Source organism: Schistocerca cancellata, chromosome 12 (genome assembly GCF_023864275.1).
Source record: "Schistocerca cancellata isolate TAMUIC-IGC-003103 chromosome 12, iqSchCanc2.1, whole genome shotgun sequence".
NCBI classification, from domain to species: Eukaryota; Metazoa; Arthropoda; class Insecta; order Orthoptera; family Acrididae; genus Schistocerca; species Schistocerca cancellata.
Genome location: NC_064637.1, coordinates 93171462 through 93190688, shown reverse-complemented (window position 1 = coordinate 93190688; position 19227 = coordinate 93171462).

Genomic DNA, 19227 nt, shown 5'->3' with positions numbered 1-19227 from the left:
CTAGACCCAGACAGTTGGGGTACACGGTGGTAACAGGAAGGGCATCCGGCCACCCTCCAACACTTACATCGCCAAACTCTACAGTAACTAGGCCGACCCTGCGTTGCAGTGGGACAAAGGCCCCAGCAAATGGTGTTATATTTCAAACTGAAATTTATGGAAATGAATTACTTTTGTAAATTTTTTTAGTTTCGATGTTATGATCGGTAAGTACTAGTTCGGAATGTACAGTTAAAATTACGTTTTAGAAACATTTGAAATTACGAATTATTGGTACACTTAAAATTTCTATTATTAATTACGCAATACTGTACTGGTTACTATGTTTATTTCTGGAGTCATTTATGAAGTAATAATCGAAAGTAATAATATAACAGAAACTAGTAAAAACTCATTTGTTAAGACAAATTGTAAACCCTTTGGAATACGGCTATTTTCGCGGAGTGTGAGTGTCGTAAGCATGCCACTGATGTGATCGGACGTATTTTTGTATTTTGTGCAAACAATGTAACTTCGGTTTTGTTAATGTGAAAAATCGAAAGACCGTATGATATATTAAAATGTAAGATAACAGATTTACGTAAAAACAAAATTCTACAACAACATTCTTCAAATTTATTTAGATGAATCCAACCGTGAGGACCTAAAATGTGAAATTTTCAGCCTCAAGAATCAGACCGCTAGACAAGAAGAACTGGGCCAACTGTACAGGGCAAGCTAAGTAAACTTGAAAGTTTATTGTAATCTTCGCTCCTCTCAAAACTTCAGAAAAGACTAATGTTGACAATAGATGGAATTGGGGAGGAGGGGGGAGACATCACACTGGACAACTGCTTGTTTGCCACAAAGAAAATGAATGCTGTTCTTAGCTAAGGCGTAGTCATTGAGTTCGAAAATTTTCTTTTATTTATTTTTTGCGGGTGTAATTGTTGGCCAACAACCGATGTATACATAAGGAATTTCATACGTGATCCTCAGTGCCGACATTCACAGCCAGGGTACAGATGAAGCCCGTGAGTCATGCTCACGTTGCAACGGGTCGCATTATGTTAGTTGCACCTGTATCTGTAGTGAGAAACAAAAAAATGGGTTCTCACATATGCCATTTGACATGTTACACTCCTGATAGGTTCGTTAAAAGGATGAAATTAGGGAGAAAATATTTGTAGGACCGCAAATTTACCTTGTTGTACCTTTCCAGATACTGCAGTTAAGTGATTGTTACACATGTTGCTTAAAATTTGTACAGCTTCTCATCAATATCAATGGCTCATGGATATTTCGTTGATTTGTTGAGTGACGCTGGAAAAATGGCATGGCTGTCTTTAACGAGTGTTTGGATTAGTTTGTGTGGCAACTATAAGGTACAGAAGTATCGCTATGATGCATAAGAACTAGTGGGATCATACCATTGTATGGGTTGTAATAGGTCACTTAAGATACGTTCCTTGAACGACCATCTGGACATATTCCTGGATAACGTTGGTGCGGTTAGTGACGAACATCAGAACGAATCTAACACGACTTTTCTCAAACGAAAAGCGTTATCAAGGCAACTGGAGTACTGTTGTTTGGTTGCTGCTGGACTTTATACGAAGAGACTTTCCTGAGGCAGAGTATTACAGGAAATCGGGAAGAAAATGTTATTAGGTACGTTTATTCAATTTCCTTTACCCTTACGTTGCTAATTTCCTTGATTAACTTGCGTAGTGACATGTTTGTCTTGTTCTCCTTTCGCCAGAGACCTGCAATAATACGAGGGTCATTCAATAATTAGACAAATCGGTCTGGGGAAAAAACTATTAGTAGGGCAAGATTGGTACTTTTATGGCTTTAAGTTGGCATTACTGGGATGAGTCCTGACAAGCGGATGTATAGAACCTCAAAAATAAATTTCTAGATGGCGAGTCCGCTTGAAACGTCCACATTAGTTGAACAACGTTCAGGTGTTCGTTTTTTACTTTCGGAAGGCGATAAACCAGTGAATATGTACTGTAGAATGTCTAAAGTGTATGGTGAAGGTTGTATGAATCGTGAAAATTTTTACAAGTGGGTAGAGCAGATCAAAAATTGTCGCCACTCAGTGACTGACGAACAGTTGCAATTTCAACTCCCTCACTTGAAAGTCGAATTGATGAAATTATTCGCGCCAACCGCCGTGTGGGTGTGGTAATGATAGTTAATCAGGTTCAAGTTTGTATTGGTACAGTTCATAACATTATCTATAACAAGCTGAAGTACCGCAAAACATGTGCAAGATGGGTCCCAAAGGGGTTGACGCGGCTACACAAGGAAACAAGGTTGAGAGTGTGAACAGAGCTAAAGGAACGTTTATGAAAGAGAAAGTGAGCGCTTCCTCAACAACATTTTAACGTGTGATGAAACTTGGGTACACTACCCAAGCATCAGCAGAAAAAGTCATGTTGACGGTGTTTTGGGATGCTGAAGGTCCCGTTTTTTGTGATTATCTCGAAGAGCAGCGCACAGTGAACAGCCAATACTACTCGGATTTGCTTTTAAACAAAAAGCTAGCCATGAGAGAGAGAGAGAGAGAGAGAGAGAGAGAGAGAGAGAGAGAGAGAGAGAGAGAGAGAGAGAGAGAGAGAGAGAGACGTCATGGATCCCAGAGGAGATGTGTGATTATCCAACAAGACAACCCACGTCATCATACTGCTCAACTTACCCGTGAAGCCATCGACAAAATGGGCTGGGAAGTACTGGCTCATCCCCATTACAGTCCTGATTCAGCGCTTAGTGACTTCCATTTGTTTGGTACACAGGAGGAGGCATTTCGTGGGAAGAGGTTCCAGGACAACGATGACACGAAAAAGTTTGTGGGAAACTGATTCAAACATCAAGATAAATAAGAAACTTCCTGGCAGATTAAAACTGTGTGCCGGACCGAGACTCGAACTCGGGACCTCTGCCTTTCGCGGAAAAGTGCTCTACCACCTGAGCTACCCTAGCACGACTCACGACCCGTCCTCACAGCGTTACTTCTGCCACTACCTCGCCTCCTACCTTCCTAACTTTACAGAAGCTCTCCTGCGAACCTTGCAGAACTAGCACTCCCGAAAGAAACGATATTGCGGAGAAATGGCTTAGCCACAGCCTGGGGCATGTTTCCAGAATGAGATAAATAGTTCTTTGCAGCCGGAATAAAAAAGCTTTTAGCCCCGTTGGGACAAATGTATGAATGTTCAAGGGGATTATGTTGAAAAGTAGAAAAAAGTATAAGTTTGTAAAAATAAACTGTTTGTTCACCAGCTCAGGTGCCGGCCGGGGTGGCCGTGCGGTTCTAGGCGCTACAGTCTGGAACCGCGTGACCGCTACGGTCGCAGGTCCGAATCCTGCCTCGGGCATGGATGTGTGTGATGTCCTTAGGTTAGTTAGGTTTGAGTAGTTCTAAGTTCTAGGGGACTGATGACCTTAGAAGTTGAGTCCCATAGTGCTCAGAGGCATTTGAACCATCATTGAACCATCCAGCTCCGTCGGGTAGACCGTTCGCCTGGTGCAAGTCTTTCGAGCTGACGCCACTTCGGAGACTTGCGTGTCGACGGGGATGAAATAATGATGAAAGACACGCAACACCCAGTCATCACGAGGCAGAGAAAATCCCTGGCGCCGCCGGGAATCGAACTCGGGACTCCGTGCGCGGGAAGCGAGAACGCTACCGCAAGACCACGAGCTGCGGAGAGATATTCTGGAATTAGATCGGGATTCAGAAACGTATTATCTTCCAGAAACATCATGTTCTGTTTTTGTGACTGAAAAAAAATTTTTTTGGGTTGACGTGTTCCGGCCTCAGTGTCGAAACTGCAAAGGGTCAACACAACTGCCGATTTCTCTGGCGAAGATATTGGCTATAGCTGTAATTTCTACAAGTGGGTGTCAGGACCTCTCGACATAAATGGCGTAGGCTTGTGCGGAATATGCAGCGTCCCTCGCGAAGAATAAACGGGCGGATGCCCAAGGACTAGGGGAGCGAGACTGGGAGTGGACTTTTGTGGACTGGTTGGCGACATTGTTGTGTGTGGTCTGCGTGAGAAAACGGAGTGAACACGACCGGCAGTGGGGAGGCGGTCGGACGGGCAGACAAATCTGCTTCTTTGGCCGCTCTTCTCTCTCTCTCTCTCTCTCTCTCTCTGTGTGTGTGTGTGTGTGTGTGTGTGTGTGTGTGTGTGTGTGTGTGACGCGTTCGCTGGTCGCTGCCGGCTCCTCCACTGGGCCGGCCGCTCAATGAACGACTTTCAACTTTGTACGCGTCGGCGGCGGACGGTACAAAGGCCGCCTTTGTAGGTCGGGCCTGCGCTTGCGTTCCAACAGCCGCTACTTTGTCCCTCTGTCGGCTGGGAGCCCCCAACCCCCCCCCCCCCTTCCGCCCTCCTCACCAAGCGACCCTGTCAACCTATCAACCGACAAGCCATCTTGCGCGGTCGGCGGTGAAATGGTGACGGTGGGTACCGTTACCACAAGGATACTGCAGACATTTTCTCTAATAAGAGCTAACCACCAGTCAGTTATGTGTTCTATAGATCATATTCACGATAAACGTTTCGATTTACCAGTAAAAGAGGCGTGGAACGTTTCAAATGGCTCTGAGCACTATGCGACTTAACTTCTGAGGTCATCAGTCGCCTAGAACAGAACTACTTAAACCTAACTAACCTAAGGACATCACACACATCCATGCCCGAGGCAGGATTCGAACTTTCGACCGTAGCGGTCGCGCGGTTCCAGACTGTAGCGCCTAGAACCGCACGGCCATTACGGCCGACCGGAACGTTTCAACAGGGTAAAGTAAAACACAAATATGTACAGAGTGTTTCAGAAGTGATGGCCAGTACACAAGGGTATGACAGGCATGATCATTCCAAACAAAAAGTCGAGTAAACATGGGCTGCTAAACGCATATCATAATAGCTAAGACCAATTCTTGTTCTTCGATACTATGAAACAAATCTCTTCTACTCCCACCTCTTTGCTTTCCATATTTGGGGAAGTGGTAGTAAGGACGAAAACAAGGAAAAAAGTCCAGTAAACATGTTCTCTAAAATTCATACCTTATATACCTTAAGAGCTATGAGCCCATGTTCAGCTTAGCTACTTTGAAACAATTCTTCTAACGTAAAATATATACTCCCTCTATATATGTAATCTGACGCTACCGTAGCTCGACGCATGTGAACAGCCTATACTGGCTTGCTTTTATGCATTCCGTTTTACAAATTTTGTGACTAAAGCTTTATCGCTTGATTTTTTTATTTAATACGTGACATGCCAAATTGAGACTTTTATTTCTGATGAAGGCACTCATAGCAGCGTCGAAACGTGGGTCAAAAGACTTCTTTTTTTCTTTGCGACTGTGGGGTGCTATTGCAGCTAATTCTTCTTCTTCTTCCGTTGCGTTATAGCTTTGTTGTTGGTATATATATATATATATATACACACACACACACACACACACACACACACACACACACACATTGTTAGTTGGAGGAGTGTGTTTCAAAGTCGCGAAGATGAACTTGTGCTCGTAGCTCTTAAGGTCGGTCTCTCTCTCTCTCTCTCTCTCTCTCTCTCTCTCTCTCTCTCTCTCTATCACGCACTCAGGCATACCGGCAATACAAAAATGTCTCCCAAAATGTCCTCCTGCGGACATTTCGGGCAGAAAATGGAAGTTAGATTTTCTCCCTTTTTCAGTTAATGTAATTACTGTATTGCATTGTATGGAACTGGGGACCTAGAAACGACGAAGCAGCTTCGTCCCCGTCGTAGCCCTCAGTGGTTCACAACAGACCACAGCAGTCCACACACCCCACCGCCGCCCACACCAAACCCACGTCTCACACCAGACGAGTGTAACCCCAATGTTTTGGGGTAGAGTAACTAGCGAGTACGCGTACGTGGAGAAAGGGTTTGCACAGCAATCGCAGACGTAGTGTAACTGAGGCAGAATAAGAGGAACCAGCCCGCATTCGCCGAGGCACATGGAAAACCGCCTAAAAACCATCCACAGATTGGCCTGCACACCGAACCTCGCCACTAATCCGCTGGGCGGATTCGTGCCAGGGACAGGCACGCCTTCCCGCCCGGAAAGCAATGCGTTCAACCGCACAGCTAAAGGGGCGGGCTTAAAGTAGTTACACTACTGACCATTGAAATCTCTACACCAAGAAGAAATGCAGTTGATAAAGGGGGATTCATCGGACAAATATACTAGAACTGACATGTGATTACATTTTCACGCGATTTGGGTGCATAGATCGTGAGAAATCAGTACCGAAAACAACCACCTCTGACCGTAATAACGGCCTTGATATCCCTGGGCATTGAGTCAAACAGAGCTTGGATGGCGTGTACAGGTACAGCTACCCATGCAGCTTCAACACGATACCACAGTTCATCAAAAGTAGTGACTGGCGTATTGTGACGAGCCAGTTGCTCGGCCACCATTGACCAGACGTATTCAGCTGGTTAGAGATCTGGAGAATGTGCTGGCCATGGCAGCAGTCGAACATTTTCTGTATCCAGAAAGGCCCGTACAGGACCTGCAACATGCAGTCGTGCATTATCCTGCTGAAATGAGGGGTTCGCGGGGATCGAATGAAGGGTAGAGCCACGGGTCGTAACACATCTGAAATGTAACGCCCACTGTTCAAAGTGCCGTCAGTGCGAAGAAGAGGTGACGGAGACGTGTAACCAACGGCACCCCATACCATCGCGCCGGGTGATACGCCAGTATGGCGGTGACGAATACATGCTTTCAATGTGCGTTCACTGTGATGTCGCCAAACACGGATGCGACCATCATGATGCTGTAAACAGAACCTGGATTCATCCGAAAAAATGACGTTTCGCCTTTCGTGCACCCAGCTTCGTCGTTGAGTACACCATCGCAGGCGCTCCTGTCTGTGATGTAGCGTGACGGGTAACCGCAGCCATGGTCTCAGAGCTGATAGTCCATGCTGCTGCAAACGTCGTGTAACTGTTCGTGCAGATGGTTGTTGTCTTGCAAACGTCCCCATCTGTTGAGTCAGGGATCGAGACGTGGCTGCACGATCCGTTACAGCCATGCGGATAAGATGCCTGTCATCTCGACTGCTAGTGATACGAGGCCGTTAGGATCCAGCACGGCGTTCCGTATTACCCTCCTGAATCCACCGATTCCATATTCTGCTAACAGTCATTGGATCTCGACCAACGCGAGCAGCAATGTCGCGATACGATAAACTGCAATAGCGATAGGCTACAATCCGACCTTTATCAAAGTCGGAAACGTGATGGTACGCATTCCTCCTCCTTACACGAGGCATCACAACAACGTTTCACCAGGCAACGCCGGTCAACTGCTGTTCGTGTATGAGAAATCGGTTGGAAAATTTCCTAATGTCAGCACGTTGTAGGTTTCGCCACCGGCACCAACTTTGTGTGAATGCTCTGAAAAGCTAATCATTCGCATATCACAGCATCGTCTTCCTGTCGGTTAAATTTCGCGTCTGTAGCACGTCATCTTCGTTGTGTAGCAATTTTAATGTCTAGTAGTGTATTTCTATGCGATAAAAATATGTAAAAACACTATCATTTTTCTACTTTCTGTACAAATAGTACGTTCGTTAGTAGCGCATCATGTTACTCCGTTATGTTTTCATACGCGTCCTATCATTCAGCTCCTTTTCGTAGTCAGTGTTCTCCAGGCACGCCACACCTCTGCGATTTTGTGGAAGATATCCTCATTTCTTGTGAGTCTAATTAAATTTCAGCATCCCGCTCTTACAACATACCTCAGACTCTTCGATTCTCTTCTTCTCCAATTTTTGCACGTGTACTTTCTCAGAAATTTTTTATCCCGAATTAAGTCATCAAGCGAAAAATGTTGTATTTATTCTACTCTGATAATTACATCTTCCTTGTTTCGTCCGCCTTGCGGTATTTTGTTTCCACCAGAGGAGAATTTCTTCTGTTCAACGATTATGAGGTTCTTAGTTCTGATGATGAGTGAATTTATCACTAATTTCATTTCTGGTTCTCCTCATTACTTCCGTCTTTGTTCGCTCCTGGTGCAGATTTTATGATCATTGGAGTGCTGATTCGGCTCAAGAAGTCCTGTAATTCACTTTCACGCTCACCAAGGATAGCAATGTCTTACTTTAAGATGGGGGTGCCTGACCTTATACAGCCATAGCAACGTGTCACAGATTCCTCGAAAATCTACTTAATACGGCCTCGAACCACTGAAACAGCACATTAGAACTGGTCACATTTGTGACTTACTAAGCGGTTTCCATTACAGATACATCGGACTTCCGGGCAATACTTCCAACAAATGTATGTTGCGCATTAACCTCCTTTACTACTGACTGAAACAAGCTACAGACCTTTTAAGGCTTCCTTCGTCGTTGGTGGAGTAACAACGGAGTAGAACACTTCTTTCGCTACTTTACACGACGAGAATGAACTAAACACGATGTCTTAAAGGGGCACGTTGATGAAAAACACACACTATTTCAAAAATGCACCAATTGCACAGTTTTGGAGATACGGCAATGAAATTTTGTACCACGATTTACGTGAAAGTAACACATTTACATAGAAAATCCTTTGATTATATATATTCAACTTTTTTCAATGAAATTTGTAGTTTTAATTTCAAAAAAATAATGTTCCTTTTTCTCAGAACTATTCAAGAGATTTATACAAAAATTTATCTGTTTCGTCTCTTTATATGTTGTAAGTTCTCTCATGAGGTTTTTGGAATAGGTGAAATAGTAGAATTTTCATAATAGTTTTAATAATAATTCCACAAGCATAATTTTAAATTCATGCAAAATTCCAAGCACTTTGCCCCATATCTCAGCTTACAATCAGAATTTCAATATTTGCTTTTGAGACAAAGTGTACAAAATTTCATAATTCTAGCATTCATAGAATCTGAGGAAAAGGTACATTAACATTAAAAATCAAACTTTTCAGGAAATGCAATTTAAAGTTCAACCCAACTTTTTTCCTTATGTCACTTCTTCAGAAGGCATCACATTTATACTGTAGGTCGTCTTTCCCTTCAAGGCTTCTTTCTGGTTTCTTGTTGTCAGTATTCTTTCTTTTATCAGGTCTTCAACTGACTTTTCAGCTGCAGAGACGCGCTGTTGTAAATCAATTTTTCTGAGGATGTCTTGAGTAAAATTTCCTATCTAGAAGCCCATTCTTTCTAATACGTTCATCCTCCCGACGTACCCATCATTAAATACATTTCTGAGAACTGCAGCAGACGCAAATGTGTTTTTAGGTCATCGTTTCCATATGAGTGAATTTAGACTCATTTGGATTTTGGGTTTTTGCCACAAACACACTTTTTGAGAAGTGTAGGATTGGCCATAAACCTGTAAGTGGGCTTGGCGAGCTCCAGGATACAATTTGGAAGCCTCTCCTTGTGGATGTAGGGGTTGTTATCCCTTTGAGCTTGAAGTGCTGCTTCAAAACGTGGGTGTGGCAGGGAGGCCGCGTCACACTTGTAATTAATTTTCAGGCACTTCGGATGCGATTTCAACACTGAAACTTTGGGAACTTAATGTCCATGAGTTGAACTAACAAATAAAAAATAAATCGAAAATTGAAATTTTTGGCTAATTTCATCAACGTGCCCATTAACGAAAGGGCAAAATCCGCGCGACGGTTACTTTGTTTTCCACAGCCCGTGTCCAGATCCGTTCATCGTCATATGTGTGTTCGATTAAAACGCCTCTCGGTAGCCGATGTTGTAAAGCGATTAAGTTGGTTGTTGGCTCATCGCCATAAATGTGCACACGGTCATGAAGAAACGGATGACATTAAAATCAGTGAATCGAAACTGTAATGTAGCTTGTAACGACTGCTCCTCCGCCTCTATGGAAACGATTGACACTACGCATAACGAACTTCCATTCTGCTGACGACCACTTTGCGGTACACAACACTTGGAAAGTTTCTGTTCAAGGACCCTTAGCAAAAATCGAATGTTGCTATCTATATTATAAAAATGATTTCCACTGTCACTGTTTCTGAAACGCCAATACACGGGAGCTATTTCACAGAAGTTTAGAACTAGCAACTCCCTTATATAAAAAATCCGTTTCATGTATCTCATGTTTGTGGGGCCATTCTTGCTTAACTTTTTAGTACAGTGACATATTTTGCGGGTGTATTCTTTGTTGTATGTAGATGATGCCAGCAAAACGTTTTGCGAATAGAGTTAGTAGTAAAGAAGTAATAAAATATCATGTCTGATGGTGAAGTTTTACTACAAGAATAGCGAAAATGTAGGAAGCGATAAACTTTTTTTCCAGTCATTATTTTGCTGAGGATGACAGCGAGGAAAAGTTCCGAGGAAATTTGAAATTATGTGTGAAGTGTGTAAAAAAAGCGCTCTCGTCCTCAAATACTGGATAAATATAGTCTGTGTGATTTGCACGCCCTGAGTCACTCTGCGTCCAGACATTTACGTAGTTTCTAAGGGGAGGTTTACTATCTTTTGATTCAAAAAATCGATTTTTTTAAATTGCATTTTTGGATCCATAAAAGTGTTTAGAATCCACCCCTGAAAAGGTTTTTCCAAATACGGAACGGAAATGTTTGTTATTCGCGGTAGAACAAAAAAATGCACCTGCCTGAAATCGGCCTTTTTCACGCACCAGTTTTTTTTTCTTTTGGAGGACGAGTTATTGTACCGGTGCTTGGGAGGAAACACACAAAATTCAAATGAAATTTTGAACGCGTGTGTTTGGAAGTTAGCCCCGACGCTTTTGCATTCTGGTGCGTAGACTGTGGAGATTGCAACTTTCCTGGAAGTGAGCAGCTTCAGCGAAGCGTATTCAGCAATTCTGAAGACCATGACAGCGATGGACGTCACCCTGGGAATCTATTCGACGCAGTTCGCGGAGCATTCGGACGACCACCGGGTTCAAAGCGGCTGAAAACCGCTTGTCACCGGCCGTACGAACGGCTCTGGAGCAGCGCAGGATGGCCCAGATCGAGCAGAACGCCCTCTATGAGGAAGAGGAAGGACTAGTTTATGGACCCGAAATATCAGATTGAACGTATGTTGCAAAATATTGCATTTATATGTAGTCAAAACTTCAAACGGGTTTTTCTCGAAATGACAATTTTTTTCTCGCGCGGTATGGTAACTTCAAATCTACTTAACCGATTGACATGATTCTTTGTTTCCGAGGAAGCTAACTAAATTGTGTAGGAGTTGTAGCGCTTTTATTCCGGTCTATCAACTGTAAATATTTTTACTTGCCGTCGAAAAATCGATGAAAAAACCTGTTTTTCTTCAAATGTCCGCCATTTTGTTTCCTATGGTCCAAATAACTTAAGCGAGGTACAACTCCTAAAGAATCTTATATACTTCGTAACGTCAACTCAATTTCGATTTCAGAAGGGCCGGCTGACCTGTGACATACCGCGCGTGGAGGTCTACATCGAAATTTTGTTTCGTTCCGACGGCAATTCAGCCTTTGCTCTTCGACATTTCCGGTCGAAAAAATTCCGGTTTGTAGAGGAAATATCAATAAACGTTTTGACCAAATTTGAAATTGCTATCTGTAACATATCCCGAGAATTCTCAAAGATTTTTTCGGGCCAAAGATAGTCAACCTCCCCTTAATACCTGATTCACTGTGTTAAAACAGTAACGTAAGATTGCACCTCACTATGATTAGACTATGACAGCGTTTTAAATTTTAAAATTCAGCCAACAATTTTATCTGTGTAATCTAGTTTAAGACTCTTTGCATTATGTGGTAATGCACTCCATTACCTCGTAACTTTGGCTAAAGCAATCCAACAGAATTTGGGAAAGATGAAACGAATAACAAACAAATGCACCGCACTGCGCGTAGTTAGCCAAGAAGACATCTTAGTGTTAAGAGTACTCATCACCGTCAATCAGTTGCTGTAAACAGGCGCAGCCGTGCTACGTGCAGGACTGTGCATCTGGAATGATAATCTCAGTGGCTCCTGTTCACTGTTCTGTGTGCCACGTTTTCGTGTTCCGTGTTTTGTACTCGTTGTTTATTGGCTGAATTCCACCTCTTACGTTCCTTGTTCTGCGTTCCGTATTAGTAGTTCTGTTTTCGATCTTTAGTATTCGTATTTGATGACATTGCTGTGTTTTCTTTCTTGTGTGACACATAGTCAGTGTTTGTGCTCGCTGATCCATGCTATGTATTTCTTGTTTAGTGATCTGTGTTGCGTGTCGTTGACTTGAGTTGAACAGGTGCATCCTATTTGTTCTTCTCTATGTTGTTTTTGTTGCTGTGCTCCGTTTTCCATGTTTCTTTATTATTGACCTTGGGGATTTTCTTACCCTGGAATTTTTATCTTCTGCTTCGAATGACTAATGGATGGTTTCCCTGTGCTCTGTGTGTTTATGAAACAAGGGACCGATGACCTCTGCAGTTTGGTCCCTTTACTCCTCAAACAAACCAACCAACCAACCAACCTATTTGTTGTAAGGAAGATAGATGCTAGAGTGGTATTTATTGAAAAGAAGCAGCTCACAAAATCCTCGACTGACTTTATCCTTTTATTGATTAGTCTGATAACACAATTACGATTAAAAGAGGCGATATTGAAGGTTCAAGATTAGTAGCGCCTGTAATCACAGCACTGTTCAGAAGAGAAGACAACGTCACTGAGATGGTCAGACAACTGCAGTGGCAGGGGTTACAAGAGAGGCGTTGTCTCTCACTACGCGTATTCCGACAACGCATGTTACACGGCGAGTAGAGTGACATGCTGCATTCGTCGATATTTAGCGAAACGATCATTACGGTAAACTCAAAGTCTAGCTCACAAGAAAGCTTATGAACAGAACCTTTATGTAGACATCCTACAGTTAAATCAGAAAACATCTCCATCTCCCGACAAATAGTGACACGATACCTTGAAGTTCAACTGGATGAAAAGCCTAACTGTGCACAACATATTCGGACAGTAGCATAGCTGCATGTTGTAGGTACCTATGACGATGTCTGATTGGAAAAAAGAGTCTATTTATTTTATATACAATTTTACGCATTAGATTATATATTTATCAAGGTTTTCTAATGTGGAAAACTTATATATATTAACCGCCTTAGAAAACTTGCCGCCGGCCGTCGTGGCCGTGCGGTTCTGGGCGCTCCAGTCCGGAGCCGCGCTGCTGCTACGGTCGCAGGTTCGATTCCTGCCTCGGGCATGGGTGTGTGTGATGTCCTTAGGTTAGTTAGGTTTAAGTAGTTCTAAGTTCTAGGGGGCTGATGACCACAGCAGTTGAGTCCCATAGTGCTCAGAGCCATTTTTTTTTAAGAAAACTTGCCAAGCCCTTCCTCGAATGGTAACTCGTTCAGCTAGTGAATAGTTCCACATACTGTAAAACTGGTCAGTTGCCGAATATACACACCCAAATGGGCTAAAGTAAGAACGCTGGTCCCTGTCCCTTAAAGCAAAAACAACCGTTATCTTAGGTAACTACTTATCATAAACGTTCGTCTGATGCAAATGGTCAACTGCCACAGCGGACTGTTATTGTTTCTCGTCTTCCAGGAGGCAACAGGACCCAGCTTTGATCTTCCTAGACTGGCTGATACAGACACCACAAAGTAGAGATTTCAAACCGTCCCAGCAAATTTTCTTGTCGTTCAGACCTTTCAGTCAATTGCCATCGCAACTTCATATTGATTGGTTCTTGCCTCCACCTCGGTTTTTTCCCCGTTGGATCTGTCAGTAGTTCCGAGCTCTTTAGTGCGGTTGCCAATGACAGGACATCACAGATTAGTAAGGTCATCGATAGTTTATGGGTTAGAGGAAAGTAGTCGCCCATGTTGTGGGGGGGGGGGGGGAAGAGAGAGAGAGAGAGAGAGAGAGAGAGAGAGAGACAGAGAGAGAGAGAGAGAGAAACGAAAATAACCAAAACATAGAGGAAATAGGCTGTTTAGGTTTTTATGTTGGTAACGCCACGTAGCGCTCTGTATGAAAATCACCGACAGTGCTGTGAGCAGTCTGTCGCTGGTTGGACTCATTGTTGGAATATTCGCTTGTGTAGTGTTGGGCAGTTAGATGTGAACAGCACGTAGCGTTGGAGGTTAGCCGCCAGCAGTGGTGGATGTGCAGAGAGATGCCAGAGTTTTGAGAGGTTACTATAATCGGACGATCTGGACGTGTGTCCGTCAGAAAAAGGAAATTTGTAAAGACGGAGGTCATGAATTGATGTATATGTATGATAACTTTTGAACATTATTAAGGTAATTTCATTGCTCTCTATCAAAATCTTTCATTGGCTAACTATGCCTATCAGTAGTTAGTGCCTTCAGTAGTTAGAACCTTTCATTTAGCAGGCAGTATTGCCGCTCGCTGTAATGCAGTAGTTAGAGTTACGAAGATTTTTGTGAGGTAAGTGATTGATGAAAGGTATAGGTTATTGTTATTCAGGGCCATTCTTTTGTAGGGATTATTTAAAGTCAGATTGTGTTGCGCTAAAATATTGTGTCAGTTTAGTGATGATCAGAATAAGTGAAGAGAAAAGTGTTTGAGTACGTTGAGGTTTTTTTTTTTTTTTTTGCTCAGCTGTTTGAAAATCAAATAACGTAAGAGGTTTTGCAGCTCTGTCATTTATAATTTGTTCTAAGGGGACGTTACAATAGGTTCGTTTTTGTAGTTACCGCTGTTTTTTCATTGGTGATCCTCAGTTTCACCCAATATCCATGCTAGTCTATCCATTGCAAGCTCCTCCATATCTGCGTAACTCGAATAGCCTACATCCACTTGAATTTCTTTTCGTTAACCAAGCCTTTGTCTCCCCTGTAATTTTTACTCTCTACGATCTCCACACACGCTTCCTTTCAACAGTAAATCAACTATCCCTTGATGCCTCAGGACCTGTTTTATGAAACTGTCCCTTCTATGGATCACGTTATGTCATAAAGTTATTTCCTCCACAGGTGAATTAGCTATTCGACTTAAGGACCTAATGTTAAGCATTCGCCTGTAACACTAAATTTCAAACCATCTATTCTCTACTGTGTAAACTGTTACTTTCAGGAAAGTCTTCGTAATATTTAAATTTTACTAGGTGTTAGCAATTTTTTCTTTTTCAAATAAATAAAAAATAAGATTTTGCTAATGTCTGTCTGCATTTTACATCGTTTTATTTCTGCCGTCATCTCTTGTGCTGATGCACATGTAGCAAAGCTCATCTACTACTTTTAGTGTTTAACCATCGACCTGACCAAGGACAGGGTGGCCATCGGTTCTAGGCGCTACGGTCTGGAACCGCGCGACCGCTACGGTCGCAGGTTCGAATCCTGCCTCGGGCGTGGGTGTGTGTGATGTCCTTAGGTTAGTTAGGTTTAAGTAGTTCTAGGGGACTGATGACCTCAGAAGTTAAGTCCCATAGTGCTCAGAGCCATTTGAACCATTTTGAAGGACAGGTAAGTGGTTTTTAAGCAGTCATCTTCGCAAATTCAATTTTCTCAGTATTCTGCCAATGAAGAGAGATCTGGCAACTCCCTTACCTACAGAGACCAACTAATATTGGGCATGCATGACCATCCTCTTTCGTTAAATACTTAAGCCACTGATTACGTCTCTTAATTGACAGTCAATCGAAAACATTTTTACTACCAAACTGCAGCATAAACTTTGCTCGCACTATTTCTGTGTACTATCTCTCACTGCACCTAATAAAAGCATGTATGTACTCACCTTCGTTTACGCGAAAATCTTTCTTGCGACACAGTATTCCACCATACCAAAATTAGCAATCAACCACTCTAGAAAGTGCTGCTTATTCAAAGTTAGCCATGTAGCCTATACGATTATTTCTTTTCATATTGTTACAACTAGTTATTTGTATGGGTTGAATGATCCCGAGTGTGACTCACTGATATTATAGGGCACTAGTTTTCTGCGTTTTTTCAATACAATTGCACATTTCTGAACACTTAAAAGTGTTGCGAATCCTTGCATCCTTTAAAATCTTGTCTAGATCTGATTGTATACTTCAGCACCTGGACGATAGTGTACCCAGGAACACAGTATGTTTTTCACTGACTGATTTTAGAAGGTATGAGCACTTGGAACCAACATAAGAAGTTTCCAGCATCCTTTGCTGTTCTTGTTGTTGTGAGATGTAAGGTTGTGTTTTGCACAGCGTTTGTAAATATTTTATCTTCCACATATTTAAGTACTATATAATATTTTAAAGCTATGTGGAGTTCGTTATTAATTATTCAGTTACACTGTTTTTTGAGTTAAGATTCTTTATATTTTTAAAACTAGTTACATAACATGTAGACGGTCGAGCCATATTTTGGCGGCTGTATGCTATACTATGTCTTGGAACGGCAGAGGACCTTTACCACTGAGCACGTAATATTTGCAAATGAACTGGTTCTTTTAATGCCTTAACAGTTTTCCTTGTTATGAAAATAAAATTTGTGGCATTTGCCAACCGTTTTTTTAACTGTTTACAGCTTGTAACTGCATTTTGTTAATACTTCTTAATTTTATATTACTTATTGGTTATTGATGTGTAGTAGAGTAGTAATGTAACACACAGACTGTTAAATATATAACTGACTACATTTTCTCGATCTGAATAGAAAGAACATTTGTTCCTTTGTGCATGACCGTGTCACACCTCGGAACTATTTTCATATTTGGAAAAACTTTACTTTTCTAGAGTAATTTCTATAATTTCATAAAAAGACTGCAGGGGAAATAAACTGAATGGCATCATTTAAAATTGGAATAAGGAAATATTTTAAACTTTTGCTACAGGACTGGCTCAGCCTTAAAATCCGTGAAGCGTTTCAGGGTAGAATACTCTCCCCCACTTCATTAGACCCTTAGGTAACAACATAATCAGCAAAATCCTGAGTTTGCTATTTACATTGTCCACTAGGTTATTAGAATACAATATGAACAGTAAGAGTCCCAGTAAATTTCCCACGAGCACGCCTGAACTTACTCGTATTTCAGGTGATAATACGTTGTGTCCTTGCTACCAAGATATCCTCAATACAGTCACATATTTTGTTTGATATGTGGTACAGTTGTACTTTTCACCGTAGGCGCTAGGCCTGCGTCCTTGGTTACTTTTGTTTTATTTGTGCAGGCAGTGCTCCAAGGCATATTTCTCTGCTTAAAGTTTTGTCTTTGAATGCTGGAGACATAATCAGAGCTTACAACAACTCATAAATCAGTTAAAATCCCAAACACATGCTGGTGAGGTACGGATTCAAATGCCTTTCAGAGGCCAAGAAATGGTTTTCAAGATTTCGTCTGAGAAAAGCTCAAGTTGGGTTGACATGGTCGATGTTGCCTTAATCGATGCTTCTTAGCCTGGAGGTCGTAATTCTATTCGATTACAGAATAGTTATCATTAAAGTGCAGCTTGTCATGGAAGTACTGTGTGGACTGTAATATTCGTATAGCAGTGAAACTTGGTAGATATTCTCACGCATTCATGTGAAATCGATTTGCACTAGGAAAAAAAGTAGTTCCACTTTTGGCCACCAGGTGTAAATATGGCGCTCGCCGACGTCTCCGGTGCTCATACTGAATAAATTGTGTAAAAGGCGGATAATAGTATCAGTATTATGCCTTTCTCACTTGTTTGACATTTTCACCCCATGGCCTGTTCCTAATCAATTGCATATGGAAAATTCTATACGTCTCTCTTGCATTCACAGCGCCACACATGCACCTGGTGGCCAAAATCGGAACTAATTTTTTTTTGCCCAGCGTAAATGATGCATTAGAATATCTATCGAATTTCGGTGCCATACGATAATTACAGCCCTTACTGGACCACTGTGAGTAGCCGAACTCTAATTATAATTAGCAGTACATCATTACATTTGAGGTGAAAATGCGTTGATGCTATTCCCACAATTCCTGTGGAAGACTTCTAGGAGTATGTTTTTAGTACAAGCTTTTGGTGCAAAACAGCGGCATTGCTATTGGTCTACACGTAGGTAGAGTGCAGCTTTTTCCATTCTGGCATTAGGACCCAGAGTGTGGCTACTCCATCGCCCCAGCCCCTTTTTGCCCCCAGGGAAGTTCCCCGATACTTACCTGATAGCAGGCTTAGTGGACCTTGGTTCATCCTGGAGGGGCCAGGACGAAGAAAAATCAACTTCTCTTTCTATAATTCATCCCAGGTAGTAGTGTCAGGAAACCGTAGGTGCAAGCATCAGTGACAGTAAAAGTTTGAATCAAATGGAGACGTTCTTACATAGCCTAATGGTTCAGACGAATCTCCATGAGCATGAAAGCTCGGTACGAATCGACACTTTAGGTCTACTAAACTCCTATCAGTTATGTACCCTGAACCCTTGGACGCATGAGCAGCTGGGCAAACAAAGATGCATTCGAGGGGTCTGTAAGATCCTACCTTAAAACAAGTATTAAATGTTGGTATTAAAGGAAATATTATGAAGTTTTGGAGGAGTTGGTGGCACAGAATGAATAACAAAGTATTTATTACGATAAACAGTAGTATCACAAATTGAGTCCGCCTTGATCCAAAACACATTGTTATCCGTTTATTTCTTTATTATCCCAAACTAATTTCGGCGACAAATATTACCATCATCAGATTTTTTTTAAAATCTAAAACATGCAGAAAATGGTATGGTTGTACAAACACAGTAAGACGTTATTACATTTTTACAAATCGTCTTTTGAAATATAGTTTTATATTGATACTTTCATACCACCTTATTTATTGTATGCTACAGCATGTTTTAATTATTGGCGCTGTTTTTGACATATTTTCTGTGCTCTTTTTTCTGTTGCCGTCTTTTTTTTTTAAAAAAGTCACAAACAGCGCCAATAATTGCTTAAAACATGCTGTAGCATACAATAAATAAGGTAGCATGAAAGTATCAACGTAAAACTGTATTTGAAAAGACGATTTGTAAAAATGTAATAATGTTTTTCTGTGTTTGTACAACCATACCATTTTCTGTATGTTTTAGATTTAAAAAAAACCACTGATGATGGTGATATTTGTCGCCGAAACTAGTTTGGGATAATAAAGAACTAAACGAATAACAAGGTGTTATGGATCAAGGCGGACTCAATTTGTGATGCTACTGTTTTTCTATGCAAACACGGACCAAATGGAAGAGTTCCAAGATGATAATATTGTTTATTACGATAATATGACTAAATACAATATTATAAACTGTGTTATAATTT